Source organism: Hakea prostrata, chromosome 3, assembly GCF_041222555.1.
Source record: "Hakea prostrata isolate BN-2017 chromosome 3, UWA_Hpros_2, whole genome shotgun sequence".
In the NCBI taxonomy this organism is placed as follows: domain Eukaryota; kingdom Viridiplantae; phylum Streptophyta; class Magnoliopsida; order Proteales; family Proteaceae; genus Hakea; species Hakea prostrata.
The window spans coordinates 71,682,009-71,697,560 of record NC_142602.1 but is presented as its reverse complement, the minus strand read 5'-3'; the positions used below and the strand labels follow the sequence as shown (position 1 = coordinate 71,697,560).

At 37.3% G+C, this 15,552-nt stretch overlaps 1 non-coding gene across 1 annotated transcript; it reads right to left on the bottom strand.

The window, feature by feature from the left end:
• Nucleotides 1–15,149: 15,149 nt before the first annotated feature.
• TRNAL-CAA (transfer RNA leucine (anticodon CAA)) lies at nucleotides 15,150–15,233 on the bottom strand. The gene has a single exon. It is a non-coding gene; the product is annotated as a tRNA-Leu (tRNA).
• Between the last annotated feature and the right edge of the window lie 319 nt (nucleotides 15,234–15,552).

The following is a 15,552-nucleotide window of genomic DNA, read 5'->3' as shown; positions in this document are numbered from 1 at the left end:
GCTTATTATGTGGAAGGACAAAAACTTCCGGACGTAAGTTTTTGAAAGGCAATTTAGCTATTGGGAGACTTATCCTTCCTTTTATAACAATACAATGAGATGGTCATCTAACAGTCTCATTGTTGCATTGTAAAGGGCCTACAAGTATCTGACTAGTGGGATTGCTTGTGAAGAATGGATCATTAATTCGTTATGTCAACATAGTGAGATACCTTGTAAATTGTTTTGCGTCTTTCTTTTCTTTTTTCCCCTTTTAGGAGGGAGGCAAGGGAAAGCAACTTCTTTGTTTCCTGTTGAGATTGATAATCTATTTCTTGGATGTATGATGCTTGTAAAACCTTTTGTTACTTTGTTGCTAGCTTTAATTTTGTTTCAGCCAGTATGTGTTTCCTATCTTTTTTCAAAATTGATCAATGACTGTTGCTTTTGGTTATGATCTTCTTCATTCTTGGAAACTTACGCATTCTTCTTCTCATTCTACCATTTCGATTGAGTAAGTATTATTTGTATTCACCTCAGTAGCATTTCCACGTACAACTATGGGAGATGAGTTTGAAAAGCAAAAACAAAAACCCCAAAGTAAAGCAGTGAAGCAAATTGTGTAACCAAACCCTACACTCTGATATTAAAGGAGTAAAGTGTTCAAAAACAATTGAAAATTTTGCCTTTCATTTTGCATAGATCTCTGCATGGTAGAAGATCTTGCTCTCACGCGAGATCTCACCACCTTGAAAAACTGAGATTTCAACCATCTCAGTCGAGATATGTGATTTTTTTGCATAAACTCGATGGCCCATCTTGATGGGTTTTACAATTTTGAAACTTTGTATTCAGCCTATTTAAGGCCTTTTGAACACATTGGTGGCTTTGGTTGTCCGAAAACAACCCTAAGTAAGATTTCTAAGTCTACCCATAGTGTGAAACCGAAATGTTTTAGGATTAAGGAATGCAAAAGTTTATACAACATGTAATATAGAACCTTTAAGGCATATAAATGAAAAGCAAGTATATCAAATGCATCAAATAACCTAAATGTCATTAAAATTCCATCCATATCAGTATCACAACCTCAAATTTCAAGAATAGAGTAATAAAATTATACAACCATTAAAAATTATTTTACAAGTCATTAAATCATAAGTTCATAAGACAAGCAAAGAATGATTGATCTTCCTTTGATGTTGTAGATGTGCTAAGAGTAGTTGCAAGTGAAAATCCAGCCGGAATCCGCAAAAAATAGTGAAAATTGAGAGTTCCAGCAAGATATGGCGAGATTTAGGGGGAGATATAGCAAGATATGGCGAGATCCAGGGGGAGATATAGCGAAATATGGTAAGATACAATCAGATCTCGAGCGAGATATCCCAACTCTCTGCCTCGATCTCCATCTCATCTCGCTTCTTTGAAAAAGTGAGGTATCTCGCAAGATCTCCCACGATCTCTATTCTCAGGTGCTCTCACCATGGATCTTTGTTCTCAGGTGCTCCCACCATGGATCTCTATTCTCCCGCAAGAAGGCTAGTGTAGCTATAGAGTCAATATCCTATTCTTCATTAGTAAGCGAAATGTAGAACAGAGAGCATGGAGTTCCTCAATTGCAAGAAGAAGGATGCCAATCCGGGCCAATGCCTCCATAAGGGCTAGAAGGTTACCCAATGCGTCATTGGCTTGTAAACCCTAAACCTCTATTTCTGTTTCTTTGTCTATTTGTATTAAGTCATGTTTAACTGTTGAGAAACACAATGTTGGTAGAATGACTTAATTGATCAATATGATCTCAAGCCCTCTATTTATAATAAAGTGGAAAAAATACTATTACATAAATACCCTTACTTGGGTAACAAGAAAATAAAAAATTACATGAACAAAAATTCTAATAGAGTTGGATTCCTAGTAGGACTCAATCAACACTCCCCTCAAATTGAGGCGTAGATGTTAGTCATGCCCAACTTGCCTATAATAGGAAGGAAGTCTTCCTTCAAACCGTTAATGAAAATATCTGCCACTTGGTCTCCAGACCTCACAAAAGACATGCAGATGAGCCCTTGTTCCAGCTTTCCTTTGACAAAAAACCTGTCAATTTTAATATTCTTAGTTTGATCATGTTGTACATGATTATTGGCAATACTAATAGCAGCCTTGTTGTTACAATATAGCATCATAGGGTTTGGAACTTGGAATCCAATATCTTCTAGCAAGCCTTTCAACCATAGTAGCTCACAAATTCTACTAACCATGTCTCTATATTCAGCTTCAGTACTAGATAAAGCTACCAAATCTTGTTTTTTACTTCTCCAAATAACTAGATTACCTCCAACAAAGGTATAGTAACTTAAAATTTACTTCCTGTTAGGAGATCCAACCTAGTCTGCATTAGTGTATGTTTCTACCCTTAGATTATTAGTGGGTGACAAAAGTATTCCTTTTCTAGGAGTTCCCTTCAAATATTGCAGTATTCTGGTAACAACTTTCATATGAGCTAAATATGGATCATGCATGAAGTAGCTTACTATCCCTACAATATAAGTGATGTCTGGCCTGGTGTGGGACAAGTAAATAAGCTTCCCTACTAGCCTTTGGTATCTTCCTTTGTCCACTGGTTCTCCCTCTTTTTCCTTAAGTTTAGCTCTAGCTTCAATAGGAGTATCAACTGCTTTACACCCCAACATTCTCATTTCTGATAATAAATCTAGAACATACTTTCTTTGGGATAAGTATATACCCTTCTTTGATCGAGCCACCTCAATCGCTAAGAAGTACTGTAACTTCCCTAGATCTTTAATCTCAAACTCTCTGCCAAGACAGTCCTTCAACCTTTGAATCTCCTCACCATCATTCCCTGTGATGACAATATCGTCCACATAAATAATGAGGTGTGATATTAGTACTTAACTTCTTGAAAAATAGTGTATGATCAACATTGCTTTGCTTGTACCCAGTAGAAGTTATTGCCTTCAGGAGGCATCCAAACTAGCATCTAGGAGATTGTTTTAACCCATATATTGATCTTCAAACGATAAAATTTCCTTGCAATATTATCATTGGAGAAATTGTGTGGGATTTCCATATCAACTTCTTCCTCTAACTCCCCATGTAAGAATGCATTCTTTACGTCTAGTTGGTGCAACTTCCAGTCTTTGTTCACAACTACAGACAACATAACTCTGACAGTGTTCAGTTTCGCAACAGGGGCAAAAGTCTCCTGATAATCAATCCTATAGGTCTAGGTAAACCCCTTTGCAACTAGTCTAGCCTTCAACCTATTGACTAATCCATCCATATTTTTTTAATCACAATCACCCATTTGCAGCCCACAGGTTTTTTTTCCTAAAGGAAGTGTAACCAGCTCCCAAATATCATTTTTCTTCATTGTCTGCATTTCTTCTACCATAGCTACCTTCTATCTCTTATCAAGCATAGGCTTCCGCCAACTTTTAGGAACAAATATAGATGATAGAGAGGATATAAAAGCAAGGTAAGAGTTAGACAAAGAGTCATAAGAAACATATTTAGCTATGAGATGTTGAGTATAAGATCTAACTCCTTTTCTAATAGCAGTAGGAAGATCAAAAAGATACCTCAAGGGGAACAATAGAATCTGGTTTTAGTGTGGGAGATTGAAGTGGTAATGTGTCACCTTTCTCCACCTGCTTTGGTCAATTGTAATTCTTTCTTTGATAAGTCTGCACCTCCTTATTCTATTCAATCTGGTAAAAGACCTCAATTGCATGCTTCATAAGAGTGGTTTCCCCCTGACCAAGTTCTTCACATGGTTCAGAAAACGAGGGGGAAGAATTAGAGTCCTCCAGTATACTAGCCAAAGTCTCCCCTTGGTCAGGAAACTCTTCTTGAACTCTTAAGTTGTGTTGGTGTGTGATTGGAAGGTCTAGAGTTGGAAGAACACTTCTGCTCTAGGACTCTCCCCTTGGAGAGGTGTATAGTAAGGGCAAGACTCATTAAAAATTACATCAATAGATACAATGGTTTTCTTGGAAGGAGGATGATAATATTTGTACCCTTTTTGAGTAGCAGAATACCCCATAAATATGAAGAGTAGGCCGCGGGGAGCCAGCTTACTTTGGTGGGCTGTGATTCTAGCATAACACGCACATCCAAAAATATTTGGGGCAATAACAAAAAAGGAGGCTTTCTGGAGAATCTCATTAGGACATTTAAAACCAAGTATCCTATTGGGCATCCTAATCATAAGGTAAGAAGCAGTGAGTATAGCATCACTTCAGTATTGGTTAGGGACATCCATAGCAATCATAATTGAATGAGCTATCTCTAAAAGATGTCGATTCTTCCTTTCGGCAACCCCATTCAGGGCAGTCATATCAACCCAACTGGTTTGGTGTATTATGCGAGAGTCAAAGAGATATCTTTGAAATTCACCATCAATATACTATCTGCCATTGTCACTGCTAAGGATTTTCATAGTAGCATTGAATTGAATTTTAATCATATTATGAAAATCACGAAAACATCATAAAACCTCTATTTTTTTTTTTTAAAAGATAAATCCATGTAGAACGAGAGTGACAATCAATAAAAGTACCAAAGCACCTATTGCCAGTAATGGACACACGTCGGCAGGGGGCCACGCATCAGTATGAATTAGCACAAAATGAATAGAGTTTCTATTATGAAGAGAAGGTAAATAAGTAGAATGAATCTGCTTCGCAAAAATGCAGGCTTCACAAAAAAATTCATCCTTGTTACAAGAAGAAACTAAATTAGGAAATACTTTCATAAGAGTTCCTAAAGAGGGGTGACCTACCCTACGGTGCCACTGATGAAGGTCCGATATTACCGCATGGACTTGATTAGAAGATGCAATCAACGCAGAAGTAGATCCTCCAATTGGCTCATGCAAATAAAGTCCATTGTCTAGTTTACCACGTCCAATCTTCTTCCCCATGACTAGATCCAAGAAGACAAAGTATGATGGGAAAAATGTCACTTTGCAATTAAAGTCATGTGTAAAATTCCTCATAGAGAGCAAATTAGTAGAGAAAGAGGGAACATGTAAAACTTTAGACAAAGAAAGTGATGGAGAAGGCTAGATGGTCCCTTTTCCAACGATGGAAGAAAAAGAGTCATCAGCAATTCGAACATTATCCCTTTCTAGAAGTTAGAGAATAATGTAAGAAAAAATGAGGATAAACCTGTCATATGATCTGTGGCTCCTATATCAATGATCCAAGGAGTAGAAACTAAAGAAACATAGAAGCCTGTAAAAGTTTTACTTGAAGTAGCAAGGTAGGAGTTGGTATGGATAGTTAAGGAAGCAATGGTAGAGGCTGTACCAGCAATGGTAGAGGCTATACCAGCAATAGAAGATTGTAGAATATGTCGCAGAGTAGCTAAGTCCTCCTATGAAAAACCAATGTTTGTTGAGGGTGTTGTGGAAACTGTCTTAGAAAGATTAGCCTTCAGTTTTCCCTTTCTTTGTGCATTTTTTTTGTTCAAAATCAGTAGGTTTCCCATGCAGCTTCTAACAATTGGCCTTGGAATGATTTGGTTTGTGACAGTGCTCACACTTGATAATTTCCTTAGCCAAGTCAGATTCAGTGCTAACAGACTGTAAGGCTAATTTCTCCACAATAGGAGCATGAAGCATAGTTAATCGATGGCTTTCCTCACACTGAACAATGGCATATGACTGTTCTAGTAGGAAAGGGAGAATGACTCAATACTTGCACTCTGATCTAAACATATTCTACATTCAAACATACCAAGAAGTCATATACCTAAATCTTATCAACATGCTTCCTATAAGTAGCCACATCATCCAAATTAGAGGGGTGATAGTCCCCATAATGATCCAATTCCTGCCAAAGAGATCGCAACTTAGCATAATATTGGGCCACAATCAATTTCTTTTGCGTAGTCTCATGAAGCTTCTTCCGTAGCTTATAAACCTATGCATTACTCCCCAAGTGTCCATATGTTTCAGTAGTAGCCTTCCAGATTTGGGTTGCAGTATCAAGTAATAAGTATCCACGAGTAATATTTGGATTCATGGAATTCAAAAGGAATGACATAATAAGAGAGTCATTCGAGATCCATTTATCTCGTAATACACCTATGGTGGTAGGTTGATAATGCCACCCATAATGTGTCCAACAAATCCTTTCTTGGCAATAAGTAAGTAGGCAGATCGAGACCAGATCAAATAATTTGTTCCATCAAACCTTACCAAATATATATGCAAAATTATAATTAGACCCTGGAGATATGTATAATTGCATATGGACCCCTAAAAATATATATAATTGTAGATAACCCCTGAAAATATATAAATTTGCAATAGGCCATTGGATATGTGGATAATGCAAATAGCCCCCCTAAAAATATAGATAATTGCAAATAAGCCCCTGGAAACCTGGATAATTACAGATAATCCCTTGACAATATTGATAATTCCATATAGACCCCCTATAAATCTTTGAATTGTCAAAAGAGACCCCTTCTTATATATGCAATTACAATTAGACCCCTGGTTTGGTTTGGTCCATGATTTCAGTTCAATGGTTCATCTAATTCAATGGTTATAAAGATGGTTTTGAGCTCTCATTTTAGAAGACAAAAAGAGAAAGAAAAAAAAAAAAAAAAAAAACCCAAAAGTAGAAGGCGGAAGGAAGAGGAGTCAATGGGTCGAGAGATGGGTTTCTGCGATGGTTTCAAAAGAAGATGGGGTTCTGCGATGGAGCAGTTGTAGTGATGGGTTTCTATGATGGAGCAGTTGCAGTGATGGGTTTTGATGGAGTAGTTGTAGTGGTGGAGGTAGGTCTTCAAGAGAGATTTTTGCTTCGTTTTTTTTTTTTTTTTCTTCTTTCTTTCCCTTCCCTAATCAAACTTAGGCTCTGATACCATGTTGAGAAACACAATGTTGGTAGAATGGCTTAATTGATCAATGTAATTAATCCCATGCTCTCTATTTATAATAAAGTAGAAAGAACACTATTACATAAATACCCTTACTTGGGTAACAAGAAAATAAAAAAATTATATGGCTTGATGACCAAATTATCTCTTTTTTAAATTATATATTTGCAAATATATTAAATAACCCGAGGGACACTTTGGTCTCTTCACGTTTGAAATTTGAATATATTTAACGGTGGGTGACGGTGTTAGTTTGCTTGAGACCTACACGTAATATAGCATTAAGGGGACACAACATTAGTTTATGATCCACTAAAGAGACCTACATGTAAAAAAACTCTAGATTAATTATAGAGTAAATTTACTATTTTTTTTCTTCTTTTTGATATATCAAAATTACTAGTTAAGATGTGATCGGCCTAAAGGTTCTTTGATTTGTGACTGAATAGTATCAAGTTATCAAAAAAAAAAAAAGTATCCACAAGTGTTTATCAAAAAATAATAATAAGAAGAATAGTATCCATACGTGTATCACTTAGTATGGGAACCGATAAATATTGGATTTGTATCAGCTGGGTTGATTGGCCCTTGATTTTTATCTATCCATACAAGCCAATAAAACAACGTAACAACCCTGATAACAAATCAATAGGACCACCTCACCTAGCCCTGCTTAATGACCATAATACCCTGGTAGAAACCATCGTATTACAACAACCCCCTTGGCATCATTGGAGAACTCATCAATGTAAATTAACATTTGCAACTCATTATAGTACAATAGTTCCTTATGCAAGATTATTTTTAATATTGAAAACCCTAAATACATTGGTTTCACTTCTTTATGCTAAAAACCAGCCATTTTCACGACGGTTTGGATCAAGTCACCATAGATTCAAGTCATTCAATAGTGAATAGAGGCCACAAATAAGTTCAAACTTTCCGTCCAAGAAATAATATTGGATATTGACCAAATTATATTACATGTGGGCAAGCAGGTTTATTTATGAAGGTTTCTACAACAATTAAAATAACCCTCTTTTGCAACCAATTAGAATAATCTCCCAATTTGTCCTCCTTATACTCCCTATTTGAAAAAACATCTTCAGCACCCTTGTTAGTCACAACGAATGCAAAAAAGGCATGGAGATCCCCTCTATCCAATCCGCCCATTTCTCCATCCTCCCACATTCATAAAGGTCTGATACAAACAAATCGAGTGTCAGGCCTTATATGAGTGTGGGAGGCCGGATAAGAGTATGGGCAGATTGAATGGAGAGGATCTGAATTCTAAAACCACTAAATTAAAACAGAAGAACAACGAGGATAAACAACATAATACACTAATTTGATGAGAGACACTACAGGTTGGGACAACCGCTCTATAATTCTTCTCTATGATCATGTTGAGCATAATATTTTAGGAAAACTACTACATTATACACTATTTTGTTTCATATTACAAAATCAGACGCTCACTCTTTTGGTTAATAAAATTAATCAATAATGAGTTTCAGTTTGCAAAATTAATCATAATTGTCATCAATTAACCATCCCTCAATTTGTTGTGTTTTTTCTTTTTGATAATCTTAGGAAAATTACTAGATTAGATACGTGTAGAATTTCTAATTCAAATAAGATTTTATTTAGATTAGGTATAGGTATTTATACAATATAATATACCTAAACCACTTCTATACTATTACAAGTGATAGCTGGTGCAACAGTTGGAGTATCTCTAAGATGCCCCCTCAAGCTTAGCGGATCCATAACCGTAAGCTTGGCACGTACTAAATCAAAACGACCACGAGGAAGACTCTTAGTAAGACAATCTACGAATTGGTCCAAAGTAGAGATATACCGAACAAACAACTGTGGAGAGGAGACTAAATCTCGAACAAAATGAAAGTCTATCTCAAGATGCTTAGTCCGAGCATGAAATATAGGGTTAGATGTCATGTATGTAGCCCCAATATTGTCACACCAGATCTCCGGAGCTTTAGGTGGAAAAGCATGTACTTCTCCAAGTAAAGAGTGGATCCAAATGAGTTCAGCAGTAGTGGAAGCTATGGCGCGATACTTAACTTCAATGGAAGAACAAGCAACAGTACACTGCCTTTTGGAACTTCAAGAAATGAGATGATTCCCAAGAAAAATACAATAACCAATAGTGGAGCGGCGATCACCCATATTACCGGCCCAATCAGCACTAGAATAAGCACTAAGAGACAAAGAGGATGTACTATAGAAGAATAGACCCATGGAGGAGGTACCACGTAGATAACGAAGTATACGGTTTACAGCACTCTAGTGAAGCATCAGTTGGACCAGGCATATATTGGGCAACTCGACTCACAACATATCCAATATCAGGATGAGTGTTAGACAAATATTGCAAAGCAACAACCACAACGAAATTTAGTTCCATCAGCCAATAAGGTTCCATCATGTAGAGAATGATTAACATGAGAAGCCATAGGTGTAGAAACTGGCTTAGCATTACTCATATTTGCTTGAGAAAGTAACTCCATAATATACTTATGCTGAGATAAGAACAACCCTTTAGCGGTCCTAGTAGCTTCAATTCCCAAGAAGTAATTCAAGTTACCCAAATCCTTGATCGCAAAGGCAGAGCAGAGGGCTTTGATGAATTCAACTGCATTTGGGGTTTGTGAATACAGGATTTGGACCGTGTAGTCATTGAATGATAAGAAAACTGATTTTCAGAGAAATCAACTTCAGATGTGGATTGATCCAAAGAACAACTGGTAACCTCGGTAGAGGGGCCATTTTGTAAAAGAGAACCCTGACCTCTTATGTTAACAATTGAGTCTTGAATATCTTGATCACTTAAGTCAATAGTTGGTCCATGAAGTATTGGGCCTCTTATGGCATCAGTTGGACTATGAATTACATGACCTCTTATGTCATTAGGTGGGCCTTGAACTAATGGACCTCTCATATTAACAATTGGGCCTTGAGTCACTTGCCTGCTGAGATTATCAGCTGAATTTGGAGGCAGCAAAGTAGAACAACCATCTAACACTCTTGAGGATCTAGAACTAGTGCTTGCAGGTCTGGACTCAAAACACAAGCCACTCAACAAAGGGGGGAGGGGCAATTTCATCAGTTTTAATTAGAAGAACTCATCCCTATAGCAGAGGAAGAGAAGATTGGTGACTAAGACAAACCAAACCAATTTGAAACAGAGGGAACTGAAGATGAATTTCCAGCTACAGCATACGAAAACCAGCCCTCATCAAACTCAACATGTCTAGAGATAAATGTCTTGCCAGTTGTCGGATCAAAACAACTATAACCTTTGTAAGAAGTAGTATATCCTAGAAAAACACAAGCCTTGGATCTAGGATGTAATTTTGAAGCTGCATAAGGTGTGAGACATGGAAAGCAAAGACATCCAAACACTCTGAGACTTTTATAATTAGGTGGAGTACCAAACAGCTTCAAGAGGAGATTTAAATTTCAAAGCAGCTACTGGAATCCGATTTAAAAGATAAATAGAAGTGCGGTATGCAGCAAACCAAAAAATTTGAGGCATTCCAGCTTGAAATAGCAGTACCAAGCCAGATTCAATTACATGACGATGCTTCCTTTCTGCAGTACCATTACAAGAAGGAGTGTATGGACATGACAACTTGTGTGTTACTCCACTTTTAGCAAGAAGCTTAATCAGAGGTTGATATTCAATACCACCGTCAGTTTGAAGAGAACAAATATGAGTTGAAAAGTAATTCTCTACTAAAGATTTGAACCTTACAAACACAGTTGAAAGATCAGACTTATTCTTCATTGGATACAACCAAGTATACTTGGAAAATTGATCGACAAAAACTACATAATATCTGTAACCATCATAAGACTGAACAGGTACAAGACCCCAAAGATCACTATGCATGATATATAAGGGTGCTCTACTTGAAGATACAGAAGGAGAAAAAGGAATCCAATGATTGTGTGAGCATTTGCAGGCTTCACAAGTTGGCAATGAGGAAGAAGTAACTCCAATCTGTTAAGGACAAACTTAGTTTGTTGTGGAGCTGGATGCCCAAGATGTCTATGCCAATCAACTGCTGATGTAACTAGTGCAACAGAGGAAATACAATCAACTAAATTCTTAGCAGGCATCACACTAGTATGATTACAAATTACAGGATTTACATCACTTTGCTTTGAAGGAATACAAGCAACAGAAAATGAGATAGTGTCGATCCCATTAGTACACATCCCCTTTAACAATACTGTATGAGTCTGCAGATCCTTAACATGAAAGTAATGAGAAAAAAAATTCAAAATAAGCGCAATTATCCTTTGCAAACCGAGAGATTGAAAGCAAATTACACTTGACATCAAGCACACACAACACACCCAGTAAGAACAAAACTCTTCTCAAAATTTGTAGCAAAAATAGTACCAATATGAGAGATGAAAAGAGAATTACCATTGCCAACAAACACCCTATCAGTACCAGAAAAAGGTTCATGCACACTTAAATTTGCCAAATCTACAGTCAGATGGTTGTTAGATCCTGAATCTAGAACCCATATAGAATTATCAAAACTCCTATGAGAAGAAGAAACTGCAGAAGAACAAAAGATCTTACCAACAAAGGCATGATTGAATCTCTGTGGACAATTCTTGCATTTATGACCTGGCGCATCACATAGTTGACAAACAACTCTAGACTCATGCAAGAAAGAGGGAGAAGCCTCAGTGGATGGAGACTCAGTAGAAACAAAGTCACTATTACGATCAAAAAAGTTCCTAGACCGATTATTCCAAGAACCAATTTGAGACCTACCACCTCTCCGATTCTAGCCTCTTTGGTAGTTACCACCTCCGCCATTTGAAACATTTGTTTGATGAAACCTTATATTACCACTATCTTGAGAATTGTTGCGAGACCGAGTACCAAGCTGAGAAGCCTGAGTGGCAAGATTGGCCATGATAATAGGATCAACGAAGCCAGACAAAGATTGTTGCATATAAAGCTCTTGAGTGATGAGATGACCTGAAAGATCATCAAAAGAAAATAAATCCGCCCACAGACTAACAGAAGTCGAGAAATCTGTAAACTCAGAGCCTAACCCTCTAAGTGTTGACAAAACCAAATCATCATTAGAAACAGAGGAACCCGCTACAGCCAAACCATCAACAAGGAAGTGAATCTCAAGCAGCTAATCAGAAACAGAATTCGTTCCCTTCTAAACATGAAACAACTGATCCTTCAAATCAAGAACCCTAGCCTTTGAAGAAGAAGCAAAGATTCGGTTAAGAATACCCCATGCTTGTGACGAGGTTGCAGCTTGAACAACATGGGGAAGAATCAACTCAGAAAGAGACGAGATCAACCAACCCAAAATTAACTGATTAAATCATAACCTCTGAGATACGAAAGAAACTGAGCCTTCCAAATGAGAAAACTAGAGGAGGTAAGCTTGATAGGTAAACCACCTCCAAAGTTTAATGTCACTAGAGACGGGACAACCGAAGAAGACGAAGCAAAAGAAGAGGGATTAGCAGCAGCATGCGAAGCTTGATTTGTTGCGGCAGAAGCTTGATTTGCAGCGGCAAAAGCTGGATTAGCTGAGACAAAGGCAGGATTACCAACGGCAGAAGCTTGATTTGTGGCGGTAGAGGCTTGATCAACAGTGGCAGAGGCTTGATTAGCAGTGGCAGAAGCCATATTTGTTGGTTGAGAAAGCTTAGCGGAAACACCATTAACCCGAATACAAGAAACAAGAAACGAGAAAAAGGCATTTGCCCTAAACAGAGCTTGATACTGATGAGCACATTTATGTGTGAAATCTTAGGGCATCAAGAATGCATTTTATACACTTAGAGTGGAGCTACCTTGGGTTTTATGTTGTTTTTGCAGATTTTATGAATTTTTAGAACTTGAGCGAATATTTGGAGTTTTGGGTATGAAACATGCGATTTTTACACGTCAAGACGTCCATTCAAATTCTCAAGTGTGAAAGTGGGCCTGATTTGGAGCATGATGTGATAGAGATGCAATTATGGGCCAACTCTAGAATATCTTATAAAATTAGATTAGGCTTTTTATTTATTTTTTCTTTATTGTAATTGAATGAATGTATGGGGCCCACAAGTAGTCAAAGATTAGGATTTTCTATTTTTCTAGAAGATTTCATTTTTTTTTTTTAGATTTTATTTGTTTCTCTAATTATTTTTTCTCTCTCTCCCCACTTTCTTCACCATTTTATTTTTTTCCTTAATTAACCCAAAAGCACTTTCCTCCTTCCACTCTTTCTCCACATTAAACTCATTTTTTTTTAATGTTTTTTAATTATATAATTTCTCCACTTTCCTTCTTCACTTTTTTTTTTCCGTTAAAAGGGTCATTTGTATTAAAAAACGAAAAGAAAAATTACAAACATACTATCAAAGTGTCATCCCTCAAACCCGCAACATCAGTTGCCCCCAAATACACCCATCCTCACTGGATCCAACTCACATAATCATAGATAACGAATCAAAATCTGAAACGAGAGCAACCAACATCCTCTAAATCATGTTCTCTCCTTATCAATGCTATCCAGGGTATATTAACATCAATTTGCTCTAACCTTCTTATTTTTCCTTGGGCGACTAGGCTTACGACAGAGAGAGCCACCCTCCACTTGATCAGGAAGAGAGCTTGAAGGAATAACTACTTCCAAAAGCTGCTGCTCATCCATACTGGAGTGAACGACCAAAGAAGAGCCTTCCAAATCATCCGAATTTTGTTGGGCCCCACCTTATCCCACTTGATGCTCAACTAATGGCTCATTATCCGAATTTTGCTGGACCAATAGATCAATAACTCCATTCGAATTTTGCTGGGCCCCACATGGTCCCACTTGATGCTCAACCAACTGATCATTATCTCCATTTAAATTTCTTTGGGTCCCACTTGTTCCTGTAGAGCAATCCACGCCACTTGAAGGAGTTGTAACCAACTTCGAATTCAATTTCGAATTTTCTTGGCCAACAAATCATTATCACCAACCGAATTTTCCGGCCCACGCCCGCGCACTGAAAGGTTGTACCAACCAAATTCAATAAATTGTTTGGTCAATTGATCATTATCTCCCATTGAATTTTGTTGGGCCCCACATGGTCCCACTTGATGCTCAACCAATTGATCATGATCTCCATTCAAATTTTGTTGGGCCCCACTTGTTCCAACAAAGTAGTCCACGCTACTTGAAGAACTTGTAACCAACTTCAAATTCAATTCCTTATTCAAAATCTTTTGAATTTGAAAAGGATCCGTTCCAAGAGAGAGAGAAAGATCAGGGGAGGAACTCTTACTCGACTCAACTACCTTCTCAAAAGGAACCACTCTATTGGATTTGAGTTTTGAATTCAACATTATAAATTGAATCAACCGAATCTTCATTGGATGAATCTGCCGAATCCTCCAAACCTGCCTCTAAAGCCACACAGATGGGTTGTTGAAGTGAACTAGGAGTCTGCATTCATACACCTGCAATAGGAATCCCATACATAGTAGGAATTTCTACTGGAACGCTTGAAGGCTGCACCTGCAACTCATCCACCCTTGAAGAGAACTTACAATGAAGACCCAAATGGTCTTCCCGATTACACAGAGAACACCGTTGAATACCATCCTCAAAAATCACCTTATGAAGAAAACTAAAAACTCGAACTGTCCCTAGTTCAAGACACTCGATCTGAACCTCATTCGCATGAACAGCATCAACATCCAATTCGATCAGAACTCTAGCATAGTGACCAACAGATCCTTGACGAGTACGTCTATCAAGAGAAACAAGGTGACCCACAGACTTTGCAATCGAAAGAAGTACTTTCTCATGCCAATACTCAAGAGGTAAATCAGGGAAATGAACCCAGACCAACTTACCCACGGGTTGAGGAGAATAGATATTAAAATCCGGCCACAATCGCTGAAAACGAATGTATTGCTTACCCACATTCCAGAATCCTCTACGCCACACTCAGTCATATCTACCTCACTATGAAACTGAAACATGATAAATCCTTTCCCCCAATGAATGCAAGATTACCCCACCTAACCAACACCATTGACAGGCACTTCAGAGGCTTCAACCCCAGAGCTTCGCTCTTCTCCATCCCTTAACCACTCGGAAATGTTTAATATAATTACTTCCAAAAAAAAAAAAAATGTTTAATATAATTTATACAGCTATGAGGCATTGACCTGAAAATTATGAAAACAAAACATTTTTATTTGTCAAAAGTGGGATTTGAACCCACGCCCTCTCACGAAGACCAGAACTTGAGTCTGGCGCCTTAGACCACTCGGCCATCCTGACATTGATCACTATATTTCTTCACGTGCTACTATTTTTACTTTTTTTTTTTTCTTCTCCACACATTCTCTCTCTTCCTTAGGATTTCTAACGAATTTTGCTCTTTCTTTATTTTTTTTCTTTTTCTATTTCTATTTTACTCTTTTATTATTATTATTATTATTATTATTATTATTATTATTATTATTATTATTATTATTATTATTATTATTATGTACTATTATTTTATTTCCTTGTAAATTATTCTCCTTCTCCTATAAATATTACCTCCCCTCCTAGGTCTAGTTTACACAATTTATTTTCTCTTTAGTTTATTTTAGTC